This window comes from Malaya genurostris, chromosome 2 (genome assembly GCF_030247185.1).
Source record: "Malaya genurostris strain Urasoe2022 chromosome 2, Malgen_1.1, whole genome shotgun sequence".
Lineage (NCBI taxonomy): Eukaryota > Metazoa > Arthropoda > Insecta > Diptera > Culicidae > Malaya > Malaya genurostris.
Window position 1 is genome coordinate 81054491 of NC_080571.1, and position 24142 is coordinate 81078632.

General features: G+C 33.9%; 2 protein-coding genes across 7 annotated transcripts in view; both read right to left on the bottom strand.

Moving 5' to 3' along the window:
- The window catches only part of LOC131427990 (kinesin-related protein 6-like), a 66454-nt gene extending 43404 nt beyond the window's left edge, over window positions 1–23050 (bottom strand). The window contains exons 1-2 of one of the 4 annotated variants that reach the window (XM_058591615.1): window positions 22539–23050; window positions 21192–21501 (exon numbers count right to left, since the gene is read on the bottom strand). The gene's annotated coding sequence lies outside the window, so the exon portion shown is untranslated. Of the gene's footprint in view, window positions 1–21191; window positions 21502–22355 lie in introns of all 4 variants that reach the window. The other 3 variants (XM_058591613.1, XM_058591614.1, XM_058591612.1) reach the window with 3 other exon arrangements.
- LOC131427989 (protein tincar) overlaps window positions 1–24142 on the bottom strand; it is a 420815-nt gene that overhangs the window by 287960 nt on the left and 108713 nt on the right. The gene's annotated exons all lie outside the window — the stretch shown is intronic.

Below are 24142 nucleotides of genomic sequence, written 5' to 3' on the forward strand. Positions count from 1 at the left end.
CAAGATTACTTTTTCAGTCGGTTATTGTGGATACTTATAGTATTTGTGTCTCTGAAACTAAGTGAATTGTCGGTCTTTGTTTTCACTATTTTGACTGTGCTATTTTAACGTATTTCATTTCTTCAGGTCTTATTTTCGTATTTCTTTTCATGTCTTTGTATGTTTTGTTGACTGCGGATTGAATATTGTCTGCCGCCTCTTGTAATTGTTTTACGTTCGTGGAATTTGAAACGTTGAAGCTGATTTCCTTTTTGATTTTTCCTTTTTGTAGCCGAATGTATTGTGTTATTGTAGATGTCGGTTAAAAAGATTCATTACTTCAATAATTAGCTTGTTTGGAAATTTGTGCTTGAATGTTCGACTCATAACTCAATTATTGTAGAATGAAATCTCACGATTATGACCCGGTTCGATTGAGAGTTACCGGCATGGTGATTGAAAAGGTCATTCAAAAACCCTGTAAAGTCAATAGATATGCATGCCGGTTCTTGGTCGCTGACGATAGTTAGGGTAACAGAGGTATTTTGGCCACTTCATCTATTTTGGCCCACCTAACAAACTTTATGGATTTAATCGATGTTAAGTAACCCATGTTGCATCAATTTGAAGCTAATCACATTAAATTACCTATTGCGGAAGGGGTTTTCAAATATATTACAACATTTGGTGGATATTATTACAAAGTGGGCCAAAATAAAATCAATCCTAGAGTGCGCCGAAATACCTCTGTTACCCTAGTGGATATGTTCACAAAGTGCTCTTTTCAGGTCAACTATCGTTCTGGTTTCTAGAAAAATTATATTAGCGAATTTTGACAATGAGTCCACTATCGTCAACCACTTTAGTCCGTTCATGAAAAACACATCTATGTGAACTCGTTCGAATGGTTTACCCCGGAAAATACCTATTTTGTATTAGTTGTGGCGTGTTTCTATCGTATTTGCTTCTCTTGCAAACGCCACAACTTTCTATTAGGGCTTTCTAACCTTTCGATCGAGTTGGGAAAAGTAATACCTCTTGCAGGATTTGGGTTTTGTTTTGCTTTATACCTTGATGCGCGTATTTGTGCGTGACTCTTACTACCTTCCGGGCTGACTTCCTCTAGCAAAATTTCTGAAACGAGAACTTTGTATATATGATTAGATGCGGAATGGTTTTTTGTAAGTTTCTTGAACTAATACATGGGCTGAAAAGTCCCGGACAAAACACATAGATGGCGCTAGTTTTATTGCAGTCACATTTTTTTAGTTAATACTAACCGTTAAAAAAACAGCTGGTAAAATTTCATGATATTCTATTCATTAGTTTGTGAGTTATTGTGCTAATAAAGACGAATGAAAAGTGAATTTGCGTGAGTAGGCTGACATCGTAAAGATATCAAAAGAACGTGTTGGTTTTATATTGCATAAGCATTTGACTATGAAAAAGCTCTGTTCGAAGTGGGTGCCGCGTTTGCTCACTGTTGACCAAAAACGAGAACGTGTTGATGGTTCTGAGCTTGGCCATGTTTGAACGTAACAAACCGGAATTTTTGCGTCGATATGTGACAATGGATGAAGCATGGATTCATCACTTCACTCCGGAACCATAACGATCGTCATCTGAGTGGACAGCAACTGGTGAATCTCGTCCAAAGCAAAAAACCGAAAGCGCAACAATCGGCTGAAAAGGTTATGGCCTCGGTATTTTGGGATGTGCGTGGTGTAATATTTATCGACTATCTTGGGAAAAGAAATATCATTAACAGTGAATATTATATAGCGTTGTTGGAAACGACCGCATATGGTAAAGGAAAAAAATTGTTTCATCAAGACAACGCACCGTGGCACAAGTCAATCAAAACAATGGTAAAACTACATGAAAAACTACACCGTATTCGTTAGATTTGGCTCTCAGCTACTATCGGCTGTTCGAAAGAAGAAGGTATCGCTGAAAATAAGGCCTATTTCGAGGCAAAAGATAAATCGTGAAGGTTACGTCGATGAAAAAAAATAATTTGAGCCAAACAAATCTTGTTCTCTTTGTCACACTCGGGACTTTTTAGCCCATGTTAGAAACTCTTTTTCAGCTGTTGAATAATTTTCTTCTGACCTGTTTAAAGTTCTTGACGCATAAGCTACTAGACGGTCTTTTCCGATAAATCCTTGAGAAAGTACGGATCCTATCGCAAAGTCATTGCGTTAGTAGTGAAGTTAAATTCCTTAGAGAAGTCTGGATGAATCAGCACTGAGTCTCTCATTAGTATTTGCTTGTATTTTTCGCGAAAGCATGTTCTAATGTTTCAGGTCTCCAACTTCTCACATGCATTGACATTTCTACCCGTCAATAAACCGAACAAGGAGATTTTGACCGGGTTTCATGTTCAGTGAGAAAAAAATGGTTTCATATTCTATCATCTAGAGCCACAAGCGTAAAGAAGATCTGATGAGAACTTACAATCTCATCTAGAATACAATGAAATCTCTAGAATCTGGAAAAATATCTGGTTAGTTAAAGTGTCTGTCGAAGTAAGAAAAATCTGTCATTTGCCAGATAAATCTGGAATATTGGCAACGCTGCCGGAAGCTATCAAGATACACTGAAAATAATTTACACGCTAGCATCATGTGCAAAGCATTCGATCTATCACTGCTTGCAGAACACATGAAATTCATAAAAATGAACAGTTATTACACTCATAAAATGAGTGTAATAACTGTTAACATTTAGTGGAAATCATGCTACGTTTATATGAAATGCACTTAAAAACGATCAGATATATCGTCACCTCTAGATTCTATATAAATTTCATATGAATGTCACATTGTTTTCCACATAGATTTTAATTGAAATACAGTAGACCAAATCAAGTGTTTTGCACATACATTTGTGCTGTAGTCATTTCCACAAGAAAACGAAGTGTTTAACACATGTAGTTCGATTCAATAGCAAAACACATCAAATCCAAAGGAAAAACACATCAAAGCTAAGTGAAAAATAATCTCATCTTGAATCTCAGTTAATTTGCACATGAAATCTTGAAACAAATCGCTTTGGTTATGTATTGAAATGAAGAAGCACATTAAATTGAAGTGCTGTTTACATATGAATCGATCGTGCAAATTTTTATCAGTGTAGATACACTGCTTCTCGCGTAACTTTTTTTTACGCTGCGGACTATTTGTTAAGTTTTATATTGCTCGAAAAGTTATAGCGTTTGTTCGGTGCCTTGCACCCAGGCTAAGACTTCCTTCTTGATACCGATAAAACTAGCAATATTCCTGATCGGGTCAGGTGTAGTGAAGCAAAAGAATTCTCTTTGCTCTTCAAAGAATTTATCTTGTTTGGATTAGTTGAGCTTGATTTTTGGTCAGCCGTTTGACTTGTTCGATCAGCTCTTGCGTGTCAATTGGTTCTACCATAATTATATTTATGTCGAACCTTGGAATTTTTAATTTTTGTGATATAAATCAAAGTGTATTTTTTGTAAATTTGAAACTTCTAGTCACTCGGAGTTCAGCTATCAATGCTATACTCTCACTATTTGCCTTCTAACTCGTTTCTAGTTTTGCACTGTTTTTAGGCCACTTTTCGGTACTCGTTTTCACTTCTCAATAATGATTGAAGGTTACTTACAAGACGATTCCTTTCATTAGGGACCAATTGGCAGGATAGATCCTTTCTGATATCCTCGAGTACTGGATGTGCTCTCCAAAATAGCTGCTTCTTGAATATCAGTGTCTTACGTATACCTCATCGGACATAAAATCGTACCACTTTTCTTCGGTGATAAAAATGTTCTTAGATATTCACACCACTAACACTTTTTCCACTTGGATTTCACCACTTGACTGCTGACTGCGCCAATCATGCCGTGTTTTATCGCGGTTCAATAAAAGAAAAAAAAAATTTCGTTTCAACAAAGGTTCGGTGTCGATGTCCGCTGAATTTTTTAAAATAATTTCATGATTCACATGATTTTCAATGTGAGATCTGTATTGAAACCAATTAGCTCTATGATAGTTGAATATAGAACTAATTGGAATAATTATAGCTTCGTTGAAAAGTCTGAATATTACAGGAAGATGCTCTGAGTCAAAGTCAGCATAAGTTTTCAGTTCACTACACATGTGATTTTGATCTGTTTGAACCAGATCAATTGTAGAGGGGTTTTTCACGGAAGAGAAACAAGTCGGATTACTGGGATGAAGAACTGTGAAGTAACCAACAGACAGTTGATTATGAAGTATTTTCCCAGTACTGTTATTTTGCCTACAATTCCAATGGACATGCCTTGCATTTAAAGTTTTTTTAAATCGCCTTTAAGAAAATTTAATTGTTCACCGGTGCATTGGAATGGCAAATATGATCCAGCGATAAAATAAATTCCATGAATGGTTTCAATTTTGATTACTTTAGTATTGAAAGAAGGTAAAATTCAATGTTTAATTTGCCGTTGGACAAAAATGGCAACTCGACCACCCATTCCAGTAAACTTGTCAAATCGATGAATCACATAATGTAGATTGCTTTTCAATTTGACATTTGGTTTAAGAAGGTTTTCCGTTATATCGCGTAAATCGACTTCGTTTAAAGAAGCGATTGACATTGAAGGATTACTGGTAGGTAGTTGTCTACCTGTTACGCTAGCGTAACTGTCATTAGAAGAAGATGATGACGTGGCTGATCACCTGCTATTAAATTGTTTTCGTTTTAAGACGAATTGGAAGGCGTACCTGTTTTTTGTTTTACATTCGAAGAAATAAGTGCCTTGGAAGACTTAGGGTGTGGCATTTGTATCATTTTTTTTTATTATTTTCAGGTATGTTCTGTAAATTTAAGGTCGTTGATTTGACTTGTTGTCTAAGCAAACGAGCGCTAAAATTTTTTCCATAATAGGACATTTGAAATAATTGGATTTATGATTTCCATCATGAAAATTTATCAGTGGTTTAATTCATTGGACAAACGTCTTTCGAATGCGATTTACCACAATTCAAACACCGTATATCCATATGACAATTTTTGGTTCCATGGCCGAAACCTTGGCAACGACGACATTGCGTTAAGTTTGCAATACGATTATGCCGTTTATAATGTTCCTAATGAATTTTAATGTGAAAAATGAAACATACTTTTTCTAAAGTTTTCAAATTGTTTACATCACTTCGATTGGAGTGTATTGAGTAAAGTTCATGGGAAATCCCAGAGCGTGGTTTAGAAATACCATTGGCTCTATTTTTCATAAGTATTACTTGGGAAGAGGCAAAACCAAGCAATTCTTTTAGTTCATTTTTAATTTTTTCAGTATTTTGATCATTTGATAAGCTTTTCAAGACAGCATTGAAAGGTCTATTTGAATTTAAAACATATGAATAAAACTTTTGAAGTTTCTCGGACAAGACCGTCTCCCGGAGAAGACCGTTCGTAATCTTCCAATCCAAGACTCGACATTCTCCTCTTCGTCCGATTTGAAATGATACTCAGTATGGAATGCTTTGAAGATCAGGAGATCATCACCGTCACTGGAGGCATAGATTGTTGTTTCTTCCCAGAACGACAAGCGTCCATTTTGGAAACTTTTGAAGAATTTTCTTCTATGTCGCTACAATCAGATTCAGGAAGAATCTCGTAAATATTGTTAGACGGCATAGAATCAACGGAAGATAAATCCGTCCGTTGTCTTTTATTTTTTCGTTCAGATTCTGTCTGTAAGATCGTCAATGTTGTCGTTAGAAAATTTGGAATAACGGATTGGTATTTCTTCCGTATTGTATTATTTTTAACCTTAGGCTTGTTGCCTTTCCGCGTTGGACGCAGGCATTTTTGAAAAATATAAATTAACTAGGATAAATTAGTCTTCGAATAGACAACTAGTTTGGAAAAGCCTTGATAAAGACTGGTTTTGTGGTAGTCTTAAAAAAGACTGATTAGTTCGACGAATAATTCCTTGGATGGCTAGCCTTGAAAAAGACTGACTATAAAAGAATATCACTTTTTGTGTAACCTTAAAAAAGGCCGAATAATTATTAGACTTAAAAAAGACGGGTATGAGTCGGGTTCGGGTATAAGAATTCGCACCCGACCGTCTAAACTTCACAGAAATATGTTTAAACGTGGATAAGAATTTTTTTTAGCGCACAACAGCTTTTCCGAAAAATAAACAATTTGATTCGAGGGTTTTTTTCATTCGCGCCTAGGACTACACCTGACAACTGGCATCTTTTTCCAGAGAAACATTTCTCTTCTTCACTCAAAAAAAGCGATCACATCATAGTTACGTGAAAAGTTATGTGAAAATTTTCCACTCTACTTTTTTAATAATATATTCAATAAGGCACACTGCCTTAGCACTAAGATTCCGAGGTCAGATACTACATTTCACGGACTGGCTTTTAGAAGCTATGTACTGTATAATCCAGTAAATGTTACGTGATTCATAGATAAAATATACTGAGCGTTCATATCAAATCTACCTAATAGGTAGACAGTTGTTACTTTGAATATTGATAAAAGCTTCACGTAATTTAAATGTATTGCACAGGCGCTAGCTGCTATCTTTACTTGTCCTTGTGGCTCCAAATCATAATGCGAGCAGCTGCCTTATCTTATCTAAAAAATGCTGCCGTGTCAACCAGAGCTACCATATTTTGAATTTTTTCGGCAAAAGTAAGATACTGAGTCACAGTAAACAGATTTTCGTTCAAAATTCCCATGTTTCTACCGATAAATTCGGAACTAATGTTTGAAGTATTGATTTCTTCAAATCTTATTAGTTGTGCTAAATAACTCAAACTCTAACACTCGAATGAATTTATCCTCTTTATGAACTTTTCATGCAGAATTTAACAGAATTTAATCGTTGGCTGACAAAACGTGGATGTCGAAGTGAATTCAGTTTAAACAAGCTTAAGAAGTGCGATTCGCTTAGTTTGAGGGTAACCTAAAGTTTTAAAAATTTTTCATAACCTCCAAAAATTTTCATTACAGCTAATCTGGAAAATTATTAGTTTTAGATTTAAGCGTCTTCACTCTGCAATGCTACACGTTTTTTTTTTGTTGGAACGCAACTGGCACGTGTCGAGTAAAACCTTACCCAACTTTTGCTTATCTTGCGACACTGGAAACACATACAAGTGACGAACTAGGCCGAGCATAAGTCAAATAATATGAAATTTTTAGCTGTTATACGTTGAACACTGCCCGGAGAATCCATTGGTTGAGAAATCATAGATTTTGACTGTGGGGCAGAGATTAAAACAGAAAACATAAAGAATCCAGCAGCTATAGATACTACAGTTTAGGAAATTTATTGGAAAGATTTTATGTAACGCAAATAGAAACCGTTATTAGTTCAGATTAGTTTCAGTTAAAAATCTAAACAATCGAGAAACTGTCGAAATATTAGAAAACTTTAATCAATAAGCGCAGAACAAAGCATAAAAGTAACAATCACATAATGATGAGTGAGAATAATTTGTTTCCAACTGTAAAACAAAAGTAGATAATAAGAGAATGGAGCAGACTTATAGAAAAGGAAATACATCCGGTATAGAAGGAAGTCTGTACCAAATAAAACTATTAACATTGTTTTATATAGAGTAATAAAAAAATCCTATTTTTGTAGATTAGCAACAGAGATGGAAGATGCTGAAAAATTTGACGATACAGTTTTTGAATAAAGAAATGCGAATGTAACGCAAAGAGAAACCGTTTATTAGATCAGATTAGTTGCAGTTTAAAAACTAAAAAATCGAGAAACTGTCGAAATATTAGAAAACTTTAATCAATAAGCACAGAACGAAGCATAAAATTAACAATCACATGATGATGAGTGAGAATACTTTGTTTCCAACTGTAAAACAAATATAGATAATAAGAGAATGGAGCAGACATATAGAAAAGATGGTACAGTCGGTATAGAAGAAAGTCTGTACCAAATAAAACTATTACCATTTTTTTATACAGAGGTATAAAGAAATCTGTTTTTTTTAGATTGGCAACACAGATGGAAGATGCTGGAAAGTTTGATGATAAAGTTTTTGAATATAGAAATGCGAATGCAACAGTTCCATTCTAAAATAATCAGTAACTGAAGTTTACTGATTGTTTTTTTTTAATTAAGGAAAAGAGGTGCAATATGCATTCAAGAAAAATTACGATCCAATGCGTTAATGTATTTATTGTTTCGTAGAATGAGATAAAAGCAGTATCGCAAACACACAATTCACTTTTTAAACAAGTTTTCGAGAAGGAGGAAGCAACTTGTAGATTAGCAACAAAGATGGAAGATGCTGAAAAATTTGACGATATCGTTTTTGAATATAGAAATGCGAGTTTAACGCAAAGAGAAACCGTTTATTAGATCAGATTAGTTGCAGTTTAAAAACTAAAAAATCGAGAAACTGTCGAAATATTAGAAAACTTTAATCAATAAGCACAGAACAAAGCATAAAATTAACAATCACATAATGATGAGAAAGAATAATTTGTTTCCAACTGTAAAACAAAAGTAGATAATAAGAGAATGGAGCAGACATATAGAGAAGGAGGTACAGTCGGTATAGAATAAAGTCTGTACTAAATAAAACTATTATTATTTTTTTATACAGAGGAATGAAGAAATCTGTTTTTTTAGATTGGCAACAGAGATGGAAGATGCTGAAAAATTTGACGATATAGTTTTTAAATATAGAAATGCGAATGTAACAGAAGAAAGTTTATGTTTACAAGCTAAACATCGATTAGATGAATCGAAAAAGATGACCACAAAAGATTTACCAACTGAAAGTGCAGGAGTTTATAGTTTAATAAAGTGTTTCCTTTTATATCAGGGTACGATAGAAAAAAAGCTATTCGATGTAATAAAAGAAGTAATTGTTTATACTAATATCGATTTAGCCAATGATGTTAAACGCAAAGCTGATGATATAACAAGAGATGAAAATGACATTATGAATTTAGAAAGTAGCTCCAAAAAAATCAAACATACTATATTTAAAAATGATATTGAAGCCAAAATTAGAAAACTATAAACTAACCAAACGAGGTGTAGCGCTAATTGATAACAGTGTTTTTATATAGAGGAATTAAGAAATCCTATTCTTGTAGATTAGCAACAAAGATGGAAGATGCTGAAAAATTTGACGATATAGTTTTTGAATATAGAAATGCGAATGTAGCAGAAGAAGGTTTATGTTTACAAGCTAAAAAATCGATTAGATTAATCGAAAAAGATTTATCAACTGAAAGTGCAAGAGATTATAGTTTAATAAAAAATTTCTTTTTATATCAGGGTACGATAAAAAAAACCATTTGATGAGATAAATGAAGTAATTGTTTATACTAATATCGACTTAGCCGATGATGTTAAATGCCAAGCTGAAGCTATAACAAGAGAAAATAATGACATCTTACCAAAAGAACCAATAATCGAAATGTAGGACAGACAATATCCAACGATAAAAATGAAAACTTTTTAGAACATCTAGTATTTGCAGTTAATCAACCGAATAAAATCGAACTTGGTAATATAAAAGAAAGTAAGTTTACAGATTTAACTAGTGAATTGTTTGCTGATCACATACAAAGAAAAATGTTACAGTGGTTTAAAGAGAAAATTGGAGATGAGGGTAGGTTTTTAACATTTACGGAAAAACAAGGATTTTTGATGAAATATCGCAAAAAATTGACAGTTTAATACTACAGTTTAGAAAAGGTTATGAAAACCTTAAGAGATTTTTTGAAACGCAAAGAGAAACCGTTATAAGTTCACATTAGTTGCAGTTAACATCTAAAAAATCGGAGACTACCGAAATATTAGAAAACTATCACCAGAAAGCACAGAACAAAGCATCAATCTCACAATCACATGATGATGAGTAAGAATAATTTGTTTTCAACTGATAAAACAAAGCAGATTCAGAGTTGATATTTGTCAGTCATGTCAAATGACCTTGACAGATTGACTAAAATTACCGTCAACTATAATCGGTACGGTGAAAGTGACTGTCAAATGAGTTACTGGATAGTTCTATGACCAAGGTAGAAGTATACACAGTCAAAGACAGGGAACTTTTTTGTTTTCTCTCTCCTATTTCCTGTTGAAGTAAAAAAATCAATGAAAGTACTAACATAAACATAAATTGATAAAGTTCATTGTTCTTTGAAAAAAGTCATCGGACTTCGGAGTTTATTGGTGTAAATGAATATAATTCAATGTTTATGCTGTTTGATTAATATTAAGTCACATCGTATTAAAGCAGTGACAGGAGAAATGAAAATAATATCAATCGCATCGGTAATAAATGAGCGTCCTGATGAGTGTAACATCAAGAGAATTTAAGTTCTGACAGATCGGCTCTCAGACACTCAATATGTGGTGATTTGTAGAGCCTGGTTGGCAGCAGACCAGTGACATAAGCTTTCCAATTTTCATCGTGCAAAGTAGCTAGTTGATAGTGACATATAGCAGCTCTGAGCGGACTTATAAGAAAGCAGGTGCATCCGGTATAGAAGAAAGTCTGTACCAAATAAAACTATTAGCATTGTTTTTATATAGAGTAATACAGAAATCCTATTCTTGTAGATTAGCCACAAAGATGGAAGATGCTGAAAAATTTGACGATATAGTTTTTAAATATAGAAGTGCGAATGTAACGCAAAGAGAAACCGTTTATTAATCTGTTTTTTTTTAGATTGGCAACACAGATGGAAGATGCTGGAAAGTTTGATGATAAAGTTTTTGAATATAGAAATGTGAATGTAACAGAAAAAGGATCATGTTTACACCGATTAGATAAATCGAAAAAGTTTATCAATGAAGATTCAATAACTGAAAGGGCAAGGGATTATAGTTTAATAAACTACTTCTTTTCATATAAGATAGTATTGAAGTAAATTTATATAATTCAATGTTTATACTGTTTGATTAATATTTAGTCACATCTTAATAAAGCAGTGACAGGAGAAATGAAGATAATATCAATCGCATCGGCAATCAATGAGCGTCCTGGTGAGTGTAATATCAAGAGAATTTAAGTTCTGACAGATCGGCTCTCAGACACTCAACATATGGTGATTCGTAGAGCCTGGTAGGCAGCAGCAGACAGCTAGTCTATAGTGACATATAGCAGCTCTGAGCGTCTTTTTTTTTGTTTTGAAAACGGCATAGAAACCAAGTGAGCTAATTCGAGAAAATATTGATATTGAACAATATATTATTATGACGGGTTTGGTGATGCTTTTTCATAATATATAATAGTTTTCCAAAATATTTCTCAATTTGAGGAGTATTTGTGTCTTTCGCCCTTTACTTAAAGCTGCAGCCTTTTTGATTCTGAATTTTAGACGTTTACTCAGACATGTCAAGTTTTGTTTTGATTCATTTGTCGTTTTCGCAAGGCTTTAACCTGTTTATTGGCCGTTTTAATTATTATAATATCGATAATAACAGGTAACAATTTGTTTATCTTGAATGTTGGGGAGTGTTAATAGTGAAATCGATTTCTATTTATTAAAAGAAAACGGTGAGTTCCATTCTAAAATAATCAGTAACTGAGGTTTACTGATTGTTTTTGTTTTATTTTTAATCAGGAAATGAGGTGCAATATGCATTCAAGAAAAATTACGATTAAATGCGTTAATCTATTTATTGTTTCGGAGAATGAGATAAAAACAGTATCGCAAACACACAATTCATTTTTTAAACAAATTTTCGAGAAGGAGGAAGCAAACTTGTAGATTAGCAACAAAGATGGAAGATGCTGAAAAACTTAACGATATAGTTTTTGAATATAGAAATGCGAATGTAACAGAAGAAAGTTTATGTTTACAAGCTAAACATCGATTAAATAAATCGAAAAAGATGACCACCAAAGATTAACCAACTGAAAGTGTGCAGGGGTTTATAGTTTAATAAAGTATTTCCTTTTATATGAGGGTACGATAGAAAAAAAGCTATTTGATGTAATAAAAGAAGTAATTGTTCATACTAATATCGATTTAGCCGATGATGTTAAACGCCAAACTGACGATATAACAAGAGAAGAAAATGACATTATGAATTTAGAAAGTAGCTCCAAAATAATCAAACATACCATATTTAAAAATGATATTATTAGAGAATTGAAGCCAAAATTAGAAAACTATAAATTAACCAAACTAGCTGTAGCGCTAATTGATAACAGTGTTTTTATATAGAGGAATTAAGAAATCCTATTCTTGTAGATAAGCAACAGAGATGGAAGATGCTGAAAAACTTGACGATATAGTTTTTGAATATAGAAATGCGAATGTAACAGAAGAAGGTTTATGTTTACAAGCTAAACATCGATTAGATGAAGCGAAAAAGATTACCACCGAAGATTTACCAACTGAAAGGCCGATGATGTTAAATGCCAAGCTGAAGCTATAACAAGAGAAGATAGTGACATTTTACCAAAAGAACCAATAATCGAAATGTAGGATGGTCACAGACACTATCCAACGATAAAAATGAAAACTTTTTAGAACATCTAGTATTTGCAGTTAATCAACCGAATGAAATCGAACTTGGTAATAAAATTGAGATTGTGGTGAACGAAGACAGTAAGTTTAAAGATTTAACTAGTGAATTGTTTGCTGATCACATACAAAGGAAAATGTTACAGTGGATTAAAGAGAACATTCTAGATGAGGGTAGGTTTTTAACTCTAACGGAAAAACAAGGATTTTTGATGAAATATCGCAAAAAATTGACAATTTAATACTACAGTTTAGAAAAGGTTATGAAAACCATAAGAGATTTTTTGTAACGCAAAGAGAAACCGTTATTAGTTCAGATTTGTTGCAGTTAACATCCAAAAAATCGAGAGACTGACGAAATAATAGAAAACTATCACTAGAAAGTGCAGAACAAAACATCAATTTCACAATCACATGAAGATGAGTAAGAATAATTTGTTTTCAACTGATAAAACAAATCAGATTCAGAGTTGATATTTGTCAGTCATGTCAAATGACCTTGAAAGACTGACTAAAATCACCGTCAACTATAATCAGTACGGTGAAAGTGACTGTCAAATAAGATACTCGATAGTTGATGATCAAGTAGAAGTATACTCAGTCAAATATAGGCGACTTTTTTGTTTTCTCTCTCCTATTTCCTGTTGAAGTAAAAAAAATATTCAATGAGAGTACTAACATAAACATAAATTGATGAAGTTCATTGTTCTTTGCAAAAAGTCATCGGACTTCGGAGTTTATTGGTGTAAATGAATATAATTCAATGTTTATGCTGTTTGATTAATATTTGTTCACATCGTAATCAAGCAGTGACAGGGGAAATGAAGATAATATCAATCGCATCGACAATCAATGAGCGTCCTGGTGAGTGTAATATCAAGAGAATTTAAGATCTGGCAGACCGGCTCTCAGACACTCAATATGTGGTGATTTGTAGAGCCTGGTTGGCAGCAGACCAGTGACATACGCTTTCCAATTTTCATCGTGCAAAGTTGCTAGTTGATAGTGACATTTAGCAGCTCTGAGCAGATTTATAGGAAATCAGGTGCATCCGGTATAGAAGATAGTCTGTACCAAATAAAACTATTAACATTGTTTTTATATAGAGGAATAAAGAAATCCTATTCTTGCAGATTAGCAATAGAGATGGAAGATGCTGAAAAATTTGACGATAGAGTTTTTGAATATAGAAATGCGAAAGCAACAGTTCCATTGTACAATAATCAGTAACTGAAGTTTACTGATTGTTTTTTTTTTAATTAAGGAAATGAGGTGCAATATGCATTCAAGAAAAATTACGATCCAATGCGTTAATGTATTTATTGTTCCGTAGAATGAGATAAAAGCAGTATCGCACACAATTCACTTTTTAAACAAGTTTTCGAGAAGGAGGAAGCAAACTTGTAGATTAGCAACAGTGATGGAAGATGCTGAAAAATTTGACGATATAGTTTTTGAATATAGAAATGCGAATGTAACAGAAGAAAGTTTATGTTTACAAGCTAAAAATCGATTAGATGAATCGAAAAAGATGACCACAAAAGATTTACCAACTGAAAGTGCAAGGGTTTATAGTTAAATAAAGTATTTCCTTTTATATCAGGGTACGATAGAAAAAAAGCTATTCGATGTAATAAAAGAAGTAATTGTTTATACTAATATCGATTTAGCCGATGATGTTAAACGCAAAGCTGATGATATAACAAGAGAAGAAAATGACATTATAAATTTAGAAAGTAGCTCCAAAATATCAAAAATACCATATTTTAAAATGATTTTATTACAGAATTGAAGCCAAAATTAGAAAACTATAAATTAACCAAACTAGATGTATCGCTAATTGATAACAGTGTTTTTATATAGAGGAATTAAGAAATCCTATTCTTGTAGATTAGCAACAGAGATGGAAGATGCTGAAAAATTTGACGATATAGTTTTTGAATATAGAAATGCGAATGTAGCAGAAGAAGGTTTATGTTTACAAGCTAAAAAATCGATTAGATTAATCGAAAAAGATTTATCAACTGAAAGTGCAAGAGATTATAGTTTAATAAAAAATTTCTTTTTATATCAGGGTACGATAAAAAAAACCATTTGATGAGATAAATGAAGTAATTGTTTATACTAATATCGACTTAGTCGATGATGTTAAATGCCAGGCTGAAGCTATAACAAGATAAAATAATGACATTTTACCAAAAGAACCAATAATCGAAATGTAGGACAGACAATATCCAACGATAGAAATGAAAACTTTTTAGAACATTTAGTATTTGCAGTTAATCAACCGAATGAAATCGAACTTGGTAATAAAAAAGAAAGTAAGTTTACAGATTTAACTAGTAAACACATACAAAAGAAAATGATACAGTTGTTTAATGAGAAAATTGTAGATGAGGGTAGGTTTTTAGCATCTACGGAAGAACGAACTTTGTTGGATGAAATATCGCAAAAAATTGACAGTTTTTTATCTATTCGCTTCAGCGTAGAATATTTTGAAATATTCAAAGAATATGATATTAAGTTTCAAAATAACATTGCCGATGATTTGAAAGATTTTTTTTTTAAGTAATTCAGAAGACAAAATTTTGTATTACATTTCCTCGTAAGATAGTTTCTGGAGTACGATAATGCTCTATCAATTATTAGAATATCAAAATTATAATAATTACCTTTTGGTAGAATTATGCTCTTTGCTAAGATCAAGCAAACAGCAGCCTTGAACGACAGTATTTCAGTTCTAGTAGAGAATGTAGTAAATGATTTATCAAAAACTTCAGATCAATCTAGGCTTTTTATGATCACTGGTATTGATCGGAACGATTTTGAAGCAATACAAAATTAATTAATAAGAAAACTAAAGATAAATAGAAGAAACAAAACAGAGAAGGTTAATTACAACAAGTGAGTTTTTTTTTCAAGAAAGACGCTGCTGATGATACAAGAATCATCATAACTCTAGGTTGTAATAAACTTAAAAATTTTCAAATCCTTGTGTCGTAACAATCCTGAGAAAATAATTTATTGGATAGAAGTAACATCTCAGAAAGTTTAACTGCGACAACTTTATAATCCTAATTTTTATCTTAGGAGAGAATTTTATTATCAAGAAAAAAGATCAAATTGAATTGATAAAAGATAAACCTGAAGTTCATTCCTTTCTACTGGAATAGATGAGGATGGTGTTCCAAAAACATTTCAATTGAACAAAGAAAAAGAGAATTAACTAAAGCAAAATATAATAACCCAAAAAGAAAAAGGGACAAGAAAAATTTGATGAATTAGTAAAAAACGGATGTGACTCTATTCGTTGGCTACATGTAGAAAACAACAATACTAATAAGAAAAAAAATTTGGCTTAAGTCTCATGGATCTTTAGATATTTTACGTAAGTATGTCGACAAGAAACCAAAGCTCTATGATGAAACTAAATTTATTAAAGCAATCAAAGATCAAGTCGTAATTATTGTTGATGAGCCAGGCATCGGTAAAACAACTACTTTAACTAGTTTATCAGAACGAAAAATCACAACGGCCTGGATAATTCGAATAGATTTCAAGAACTGTCAGGATAAAATTGCATTTTTCCCAACTAAACAAGAACAACGGTCATAGAATATAGATCAGGTTTTAAACTTTTATCCACAGTCGAAAGTGGTGGTTTAAATACGAAGTTGGCAAAAAGGTTATTCAAATATTGTTCACAGAAACCGGTAATATCTATTTATAAACCAATACGACTATTGTTTGGTGGTTTTGATGAAATCATTAATGAAGAGCATTAAAAAAAAGTAATTTTATTATTAAAATTTCTAAAAGAACACACTTCTGCAACAATTTGGGTTTGCACGAGACCTCATAAAATGCAGGAATTAGAAAATAGATTATCCATATTTGCTACTACATTTGAAGAGTTTAAGTCCGAGCAACAGAAACAATTTCTCAATGGTTATAGGCAAATTCACCTTACATTGATTTTATATCAAAATACAGGGTCCGCGTCTAATTTTTTTTTTTGGACTAGCGGTTATTTTGACATTGGTAACCTTAATGTCACTTCTGATTTGACAGAAACTTAGTTTCATCCTTCCGCTGAACGAAAATGATTGTGTATACGCTTGAGGAACGCGTGAAAATAGTGCAGTTTTACTTTGAAAATCATGGTAATGTTGCTTGAAGAAGACGCCGATTTTTGCCAAAAAATCATCTTCTCGGATGAGGAACATTTTCATCTCGGTGGGTATGTTAATAAGCAAAATTGTCGCATCTGGGGGACGGAAAACCTGCACGGTATCATGGAGAAGCCGATGCATCCTCAGAGAGTGACGGTTTGGTGCGGATTTGGGTCTGGTGGCATCATTGGGCAATTTTTCTTCTAAAATGAGGCAGGAGCCGCCGCCACGGTCAATGGCGAGTGCTACCGCGCCATGATTAGCGATTGGTTCTTCCCGTTACTTGAAGATGAAAACTTGGACACCATTTGGTTTCAACAAGACGGCGCTCCGTGGCACACAGCCTACGCTACGATCGATCTTCTGCGCACAGTCGTCGAAGATCGAATTATCAGTCGAAATTCGGATGTCGTTTGGCCGCCTTGGAGCTGTGATTTGACGCCGGTAGACTATTATTTTTGGAGGGCTGTCAAAGATAAGTATTATGTGGACAAGCCAGAGACAATTCAAGCCTTGAAAGACAACTTTCGTGCAGCCATAGCTGAAATAAAGCTGCATACAATCGAAAATGTACTACAAAACTGGACCGACCGTATGACCGTTCCATTTTTTATAGCTCTTAATGTATTCGATATTTATAAACATTTTATTGAAGCAAAATATGATCACTTTAAAGAAAAAACTAAACTATAGTATTTTTCAATACAACAAAAATAGAAATAACAGTTTGAAGTAGATAGAAGCAGATCCTGAATCATTAAGCATTATTACCAACGTTCGTAATACTGATGGCCAAACAGTATGACATGAAAATTCAAACTATAATAGACTCAATTTTTTGTTAGAGAATGGAGCTGAAATTAATGCTGTAGATAAAGATTATAAGTAAAGGCAAAACCCAAGATATTCCGTTCACGACTGCATTGTTTAACCTCCTGCAGCCATTCAATCATCGGCACGGAAATACACCTTGATTTGGGAGTTCCTATTTCTGTGGCCTCTTACGACATGGAACAGGAAACCAGTGGATCAATTCTTGGTCGCCGGATGCCACACGGCTTACCTGTTTGGTGGGCTTATACCACCGGTACAGGTGGACCGTAGCCAGTTGCGAGACCGCTACCGGCACTAGACGGCTAGACTAGCACGAGAAACATTCCCAAACGATCGAAAGTTTTAGATTTCTAGTAATCGTTAATTCAAATTCACAGTATCTATGGAACGGTATCATTTAGTCCAACTTAGTTTAACATCATTTCGATTGAAAACTTAGCGTTCTCTCACAAAATCATGACGCAAAAACATTTTTAAAATATACTTTATACTGTCTTTTTTGGTTATATTAAGAATACTTAAGCAAAATGGCAAATGGACATTTGTGTTTGTAAGTGACCCACATCAGACGCACATAACTAAATCATAACACAAGTATATCAACAGTTGATATGTATAACAATTTGTGTTATTTTGAGATATTTAACAAATGAAAACTGTTGAAAGTTAAAACTTATGATAACAATATAATAACAAAATCAGTTATGATGGTTTATTTTCATTTGTAAGACTCATGACAACGTTCATTATTAGAAAAAATGAGTTCTTCCGTTGCTTTATATCGAACAATAATGATCAGAATTTCGAAAAACTTAAAGAAGCAATCAGATCACTAAATAAATTATTCATATAATAAAAAAATCATTCATAAATTTTGGATTGAAACGATGCTAAAAGTGGCTGTGATATAGTTTTTCTGTGTTAAATTTGCTATCTAATGTATTACAACTATTGTTATAAATTCCTGCTTGCAGACTTCAGTAGTTGTATCAAATTCAATTATAATTGTGATACAAACGTTTCAAAATCTGTTACGATTTTGTTCCCGCTACAGTCTTTATTGTTATGTTTTTTTTATTTTAACAGCTTACCAGCCAAAAATATTTCAAAATTTGTTACAAAATATTTCTGAACTAAATTACTCCAGTTGTTATAATTCTGTTATTCCCATCTGATCGGGGAGCTGTCAGAAAAGTCAATGATATAACGAAGAAATAATTTCTCTTCACCGATCTCAGTAAACTACTGTGAAAAGACCTTTCCGTTCGATCATTATAAGTACTATTTTTTCAAGCGAAATACTGGTTGAATTCTATTATAAGCATATTGAGTATTATTGCATATTCAAATTCTCTAAAATAAATCAAGTTCTTTTAACAAATCCAACAAAACGAAAGTGTTCAATTTTGAAACGCTGTAGTCCAATGTAGCCTCAACTAAAAGCACCGCACGGAACCAGTTCGTTTCATTTATACTAGTGACCGTAGCTGCAGATTGGATTTGAGAGAGAAAAACTTCCTATTGGAATTCCGTGACTGGAAATGATTATTGTTGACAGTATAAGATTAATGAAGGAACCATTTTTTGTACCATTTTTTATCAAAATAATGCACGTTCATCTAGCGGATTATGTTCGCTAATCGGAATGACTGATACTTTCGGGATGAACGCATATTGTAATTTTTAGTTGATGTTTTCTCAATAATAGTTCCGAATAAGATTTATGAACCACTTCAGAATATTACCGTTCTAACGTCAATACAATTTACATTAGATTTGGACATAGCAATGCTTTGAAAATTGTGTATACTTAACACTTGTATCCGTACTGTATCATATAGTATTGTACTGTATTTTTGACCCAAATACTGCGTACTTTGTTTTACCCTTAAATGTACTGTATTTTAGTTTGTACTGTATTTTCCATTTAAAATGTACTGTATTTTAGTTTGTACTGTATTTTCCATTTAAAATGTACTGTATTATTTGTAGATTTCGATTTGTCGCAATACAAAACGTCAGAAAGAAAAGTGACATCAGGTAGTCAATATGAATACAGGCAAACATTAAACGTATTTGTGTCTTTCTGTCCTTTTCATCGTGTTTTTTTTTTATTATCCAATCTTTTTCAAAGCGCGTCACAAAAATTTTACTAAATTTTGTTGACTCAAAACAAAAGAAAAATTGTCTCCACCAAAAAGAAAGAATTCACTAAATCACAATCACCGTTCAAAATATTCGTTTGAAAAACAATATCTGATTTTTGTTGGTTGATTCGGCCATTTTATTTATTTATTTTTCTCTTTGACTAATACCCATAAAACCAAGTTTGTGACTGTGCATTTTCGTTAGTTTATATTGAACTAAAAAGATACCTTGAAAAGGTAGAATAAGAAGATAAACTGTTGAGATTTTGGAAATAAATCATCTGAAAATCATTTGCTTTTGATTTTTTATTCACCACTGTTAGATTAAATGCGTACTGCAAAAATGTACTGTTTTTTTTAAAGTCAATGTGCTGTATTTTTTTTATTTTTTCGCAAGATGTACTGTTTTTCGTCCAGGAAAATATACGAACGGTAAGTATGCTCCAACTAACGTATATCCAACTAACAAGCACTTCAACCAACGAAGTTTCAACTAACGAATTCCGGCTGTACTGATCGTAACAGTACTCAAAAAACATCTACTGGTTTGGATGTAAGGTATCGGTCGGGTGACGGCCAGGATGTAGACCATGTTCGATGTACGTTGCTACTATGTCTGTTTCGCGTTTTAGAGTGACTAAAACAAGATCAGAGTGGCGAAATGGTAGCGCGTATGCACGGAATGCATAAGAACGCAGGTTCGAGTCCTGTCTCTGAGCGTATCTTTTTCCAAAAATTCATCTTTTCTGTTAGTTTTTCTTTCACTTAGCTTCTCCAATATATATTTCCGCTCAGTCATTGCAAAAACTGATCTACTGGTTGTTGACATTTATGGTTAGTTACCGGAGAGCACTGTATGTCAAAGAGAATTTGGAATTTCATAAAACTAAAAATTTCTATCATCAACAGATTTTCTCCAGCTTTTGAATGCCAATTATTTAACAGAAATTAAAAATATTACTGTTTACATCAATATCTAGAACCAACCAAAACCAGTCGAATACGTCCGAAAGCGACAGAATATAATAAGAAGGCAACACTTTCGCCGCATTCGTATAACAGTTGAGCGTCACGTACTGGAAGCGCACACACAAAAAAAGCGATGGTCGGACGTTCCTCTACCTGGCACCATCGTACCATCGTTTTTGCGGAACATTGCCAGAGGATGGATGGTACAAACACTTGCCATGGTCTCGCACGAACACCACTGGTAAAAATATAAATGGTGAAGGCACACAGAGCAAAATATGTCCGCCTGGCACCGGAGCACGGCCACATCCGTATCGATTCCTACCCGAACGGAAAGTTCCAGCCGTGTGGCGGTAATAAAAGCATGGGTATAATAACAGTAACCCTTAAAAGTTGAAGTTTTAATGTTTCTCTCAGGATATACAGGCCAGCACCGTAAGAAGCAACCGGGGGATGATAACGATTTATGACCCTCTTTCCATACGAAGCATTGCTTTTTAATGACCGTTCGTCCTGTGAGTAGAGAAGAACATGTTCCGTTTCGAGTGCCAAAAATGGAATACTCTTATCAGTCATCAAACCTTACCTTTTCAGTACGTTTGCTGCCGATGAAGGTTCATTGTCTGATTGGATTTTCATCAGTCCATCATCGTTCCACGGAATGTCTATTGCACGCTTTCTTATATCTTCCCGTTTGACAACTGTAGAAGGATTTCACTTGTCACACTTGTCACAGTCATATACGCCTGCTTGCCTGCATGCCTGTCAATGACAGTTATTGCAACTTTTACTGGTAATATAGACAGTTTATGTTCTTCCTTTGTGGTTTCCTGTGTTTGATTATCCCCGTTCCACAATAGATCCTATTCTCATTTCATTTGATAACATTCAAAGCACTGTAATAATGAGTTTTTGAAAATTAATTTGTCAAATTCTAATGGTGAAGTGTTTCTATCGCAGCTGAGTTCAAGTAAGGAATATTTATCTTCGCGCAATACACCACCCCTTGCTTTGTGGTTGTCTGTCACTCGTGGATATCTATTCACTTAGCAGTGGAAAAGTCAACAACTTAATTTGAACGCGTAACAATCATTTACTGGGTAATGCCAACAACTTTCTACCGTGCCAGAACAGTAAAAAAAGGTCTTCAATTTTCGTTCATCTATAAACACATTTGACTGCTGTTGCCGCTTGAATTTTGCACCAACCGGCATCCGAGATGGACTGATGCACCGATTCGTTCTAGGTGCGATCGAACTAGAACGAAGTGATTTCCGGTTCCCCACAGCACATGATTAATGAATGCTTCCGACCATATTGAAATGGCGTTGAAAATGGCAGCCTTTTTCGCCATTAACCAGTCACCGTGGATGGGCAAAGTTTCGAGCCGAAGCAACGCCGATTCAACCGACTATTTCGATGCACTTGACGTTTGCGAGCGAGAGGTCGCTGTTCTAGCAAACGATTTTTCACTTCAAATAAGGTTCCTTGCACCTTGTATCACATATTTCAAGTATGACTTTACCCGAGCAGCACACCGAACGCGAATGCAGCTGCCATTCGAAAGCAGACACCACAGACATACACAAGCAGACCTCGGCGACGAGGGGAGATCAAAGATACCGCACTAATGTGAGAAATCGTTCCGAGTTGCGAAATTTTACTAGTTTCTATTGACAAACTCCACTGTTTCGTAGCAAAATTTATTGTTCCTGAATAGAAATGATTAAAAACACCGAAATTCACGTACTTTTTGCTCAGTTTCCGATAGAAGAGAACGCTTCACCATTATAGTGATGGGGAAATTATTCATAGCCAGAAAATCGATGAACAAGAACACCGTTCAATTTTCAGACGTTTTTTCTACACGATCTTATTGTTTTCCACATAATACGACACTAGAATTCTTCTGTATGATCTATTCCGCACTGACAGATCGATAGTATTCTCCAAAATCAGTATTATTCCAACCGGGGTAGCCTCTAGAAATACTGAATCACGAAATTGTCCCAGTTCAAAAGTGTATGCGGATAGACGTCAAAACTGTACTACAACAGCATCGGGTTCGTTCGACCAGCACTGGCTGCTGTCACTGTGTTTGTGCTGGTTGGCAGTGCTATCTGTGTGGCTTCGCTTCATTTTCCGTTCAGGCCCAGTGCCAGAGCAGCAGTGCTGCTAAACTACAACCTACAACGAACTGGCGACGACGACGCAAACAAACGTACGGACGGGAAACATCTAGTGCAGGTCGTTCGACTTTTCTGCCGTATGTACGACGTGCCAAGATGGCGGGTAAACTGTGCGAAAACAAACAGTCCGAAAATCGATACCGGGCGGCCCTGCGCGGTAAACGAGTGTTATTTAAATGAAAAAGGAATTATGAAAAAAAAAAGATACAATATACAACATTTGAACACATTGTAGTTTGTAGCAGCGTTTATTGCATCTACTATTTTAATGGACCATTAGTTGGATTCGGTTTGTAAATTCTACGCATAACGATAAATAACAAGTGATGGGAAATGTGCGGGTACTAGTACAAGTGAAACTAACTCGTTGGAAGCATGGTGCTCAGTAACGGTTTGATTGTGGCATTATGTTCGTAAACCAGTACAAGTCACTTCCCAAGTAGCATGTTAAGTTGCTGTCCTGTATTTTTTTACTGATTGTGCAATTTATCAAGTTAGTTTATATCACTATTCTAGTAACTGTTGTGTTATGGAAAAAGCGCAATTTTTATGTGTTGTGCAACATACTTCCAAGTTCATCCGTTATTACGAACATTTATTCACAACTATTGTGCAACTGATACAAAAACTCATGCCTCGATCCCATCAAAAAGGCAGTAATAAAATCAACGAAAAAACAATTGAGAAATTCGTGAGATTTACTACGAAATGTAAACAAGAAATTGAATGACGTTCACAAAAACATTCAAACTTAATTTATAATGATTATGTTATGATTTTCAATACAACTGCTCTTAACACAAACATGGATTTTGTTAAATAATCTGCTCATGAAAAATTATAATGCAACATATTGTAGAATTGATCTTTTGTGTTTTTGAAAATGAAAAATCAACAATGAACTGCATTTTTATGGTGAAACATATTTTGGTACACTCGAAATTTTCAAGCACCTTTTTTATTAACGTGTTTTTATGATTATAAACCCATTTTTGAGAAAATACCAGTCTATTATTTTTAATGATAATAATCGGAATGGTGTTTAAAATACATGTATTCAAACATTCTTTAAAATTCTCAGAGGATTTTGATCAAACTAAGGTGTAAACCTGAAAAATCTCGAAATGAATTTTTCTTGAATATTTTCCAACGTAATGACATATATTATCTGAATAACAGTAAACATTAACATGTTAATATTTCAGAAAGAAATTCTCTACGTTTTGTTTTTTTATCAGTTCAAATCTTCTAGTTGAATTAAACAACAATGCAGTGTAGTAATTTATCTTAGAGGGCCCGACTTTTGTAATACGCACTGTATGTATTATTTGGCAAGTCCGTGTGCTGG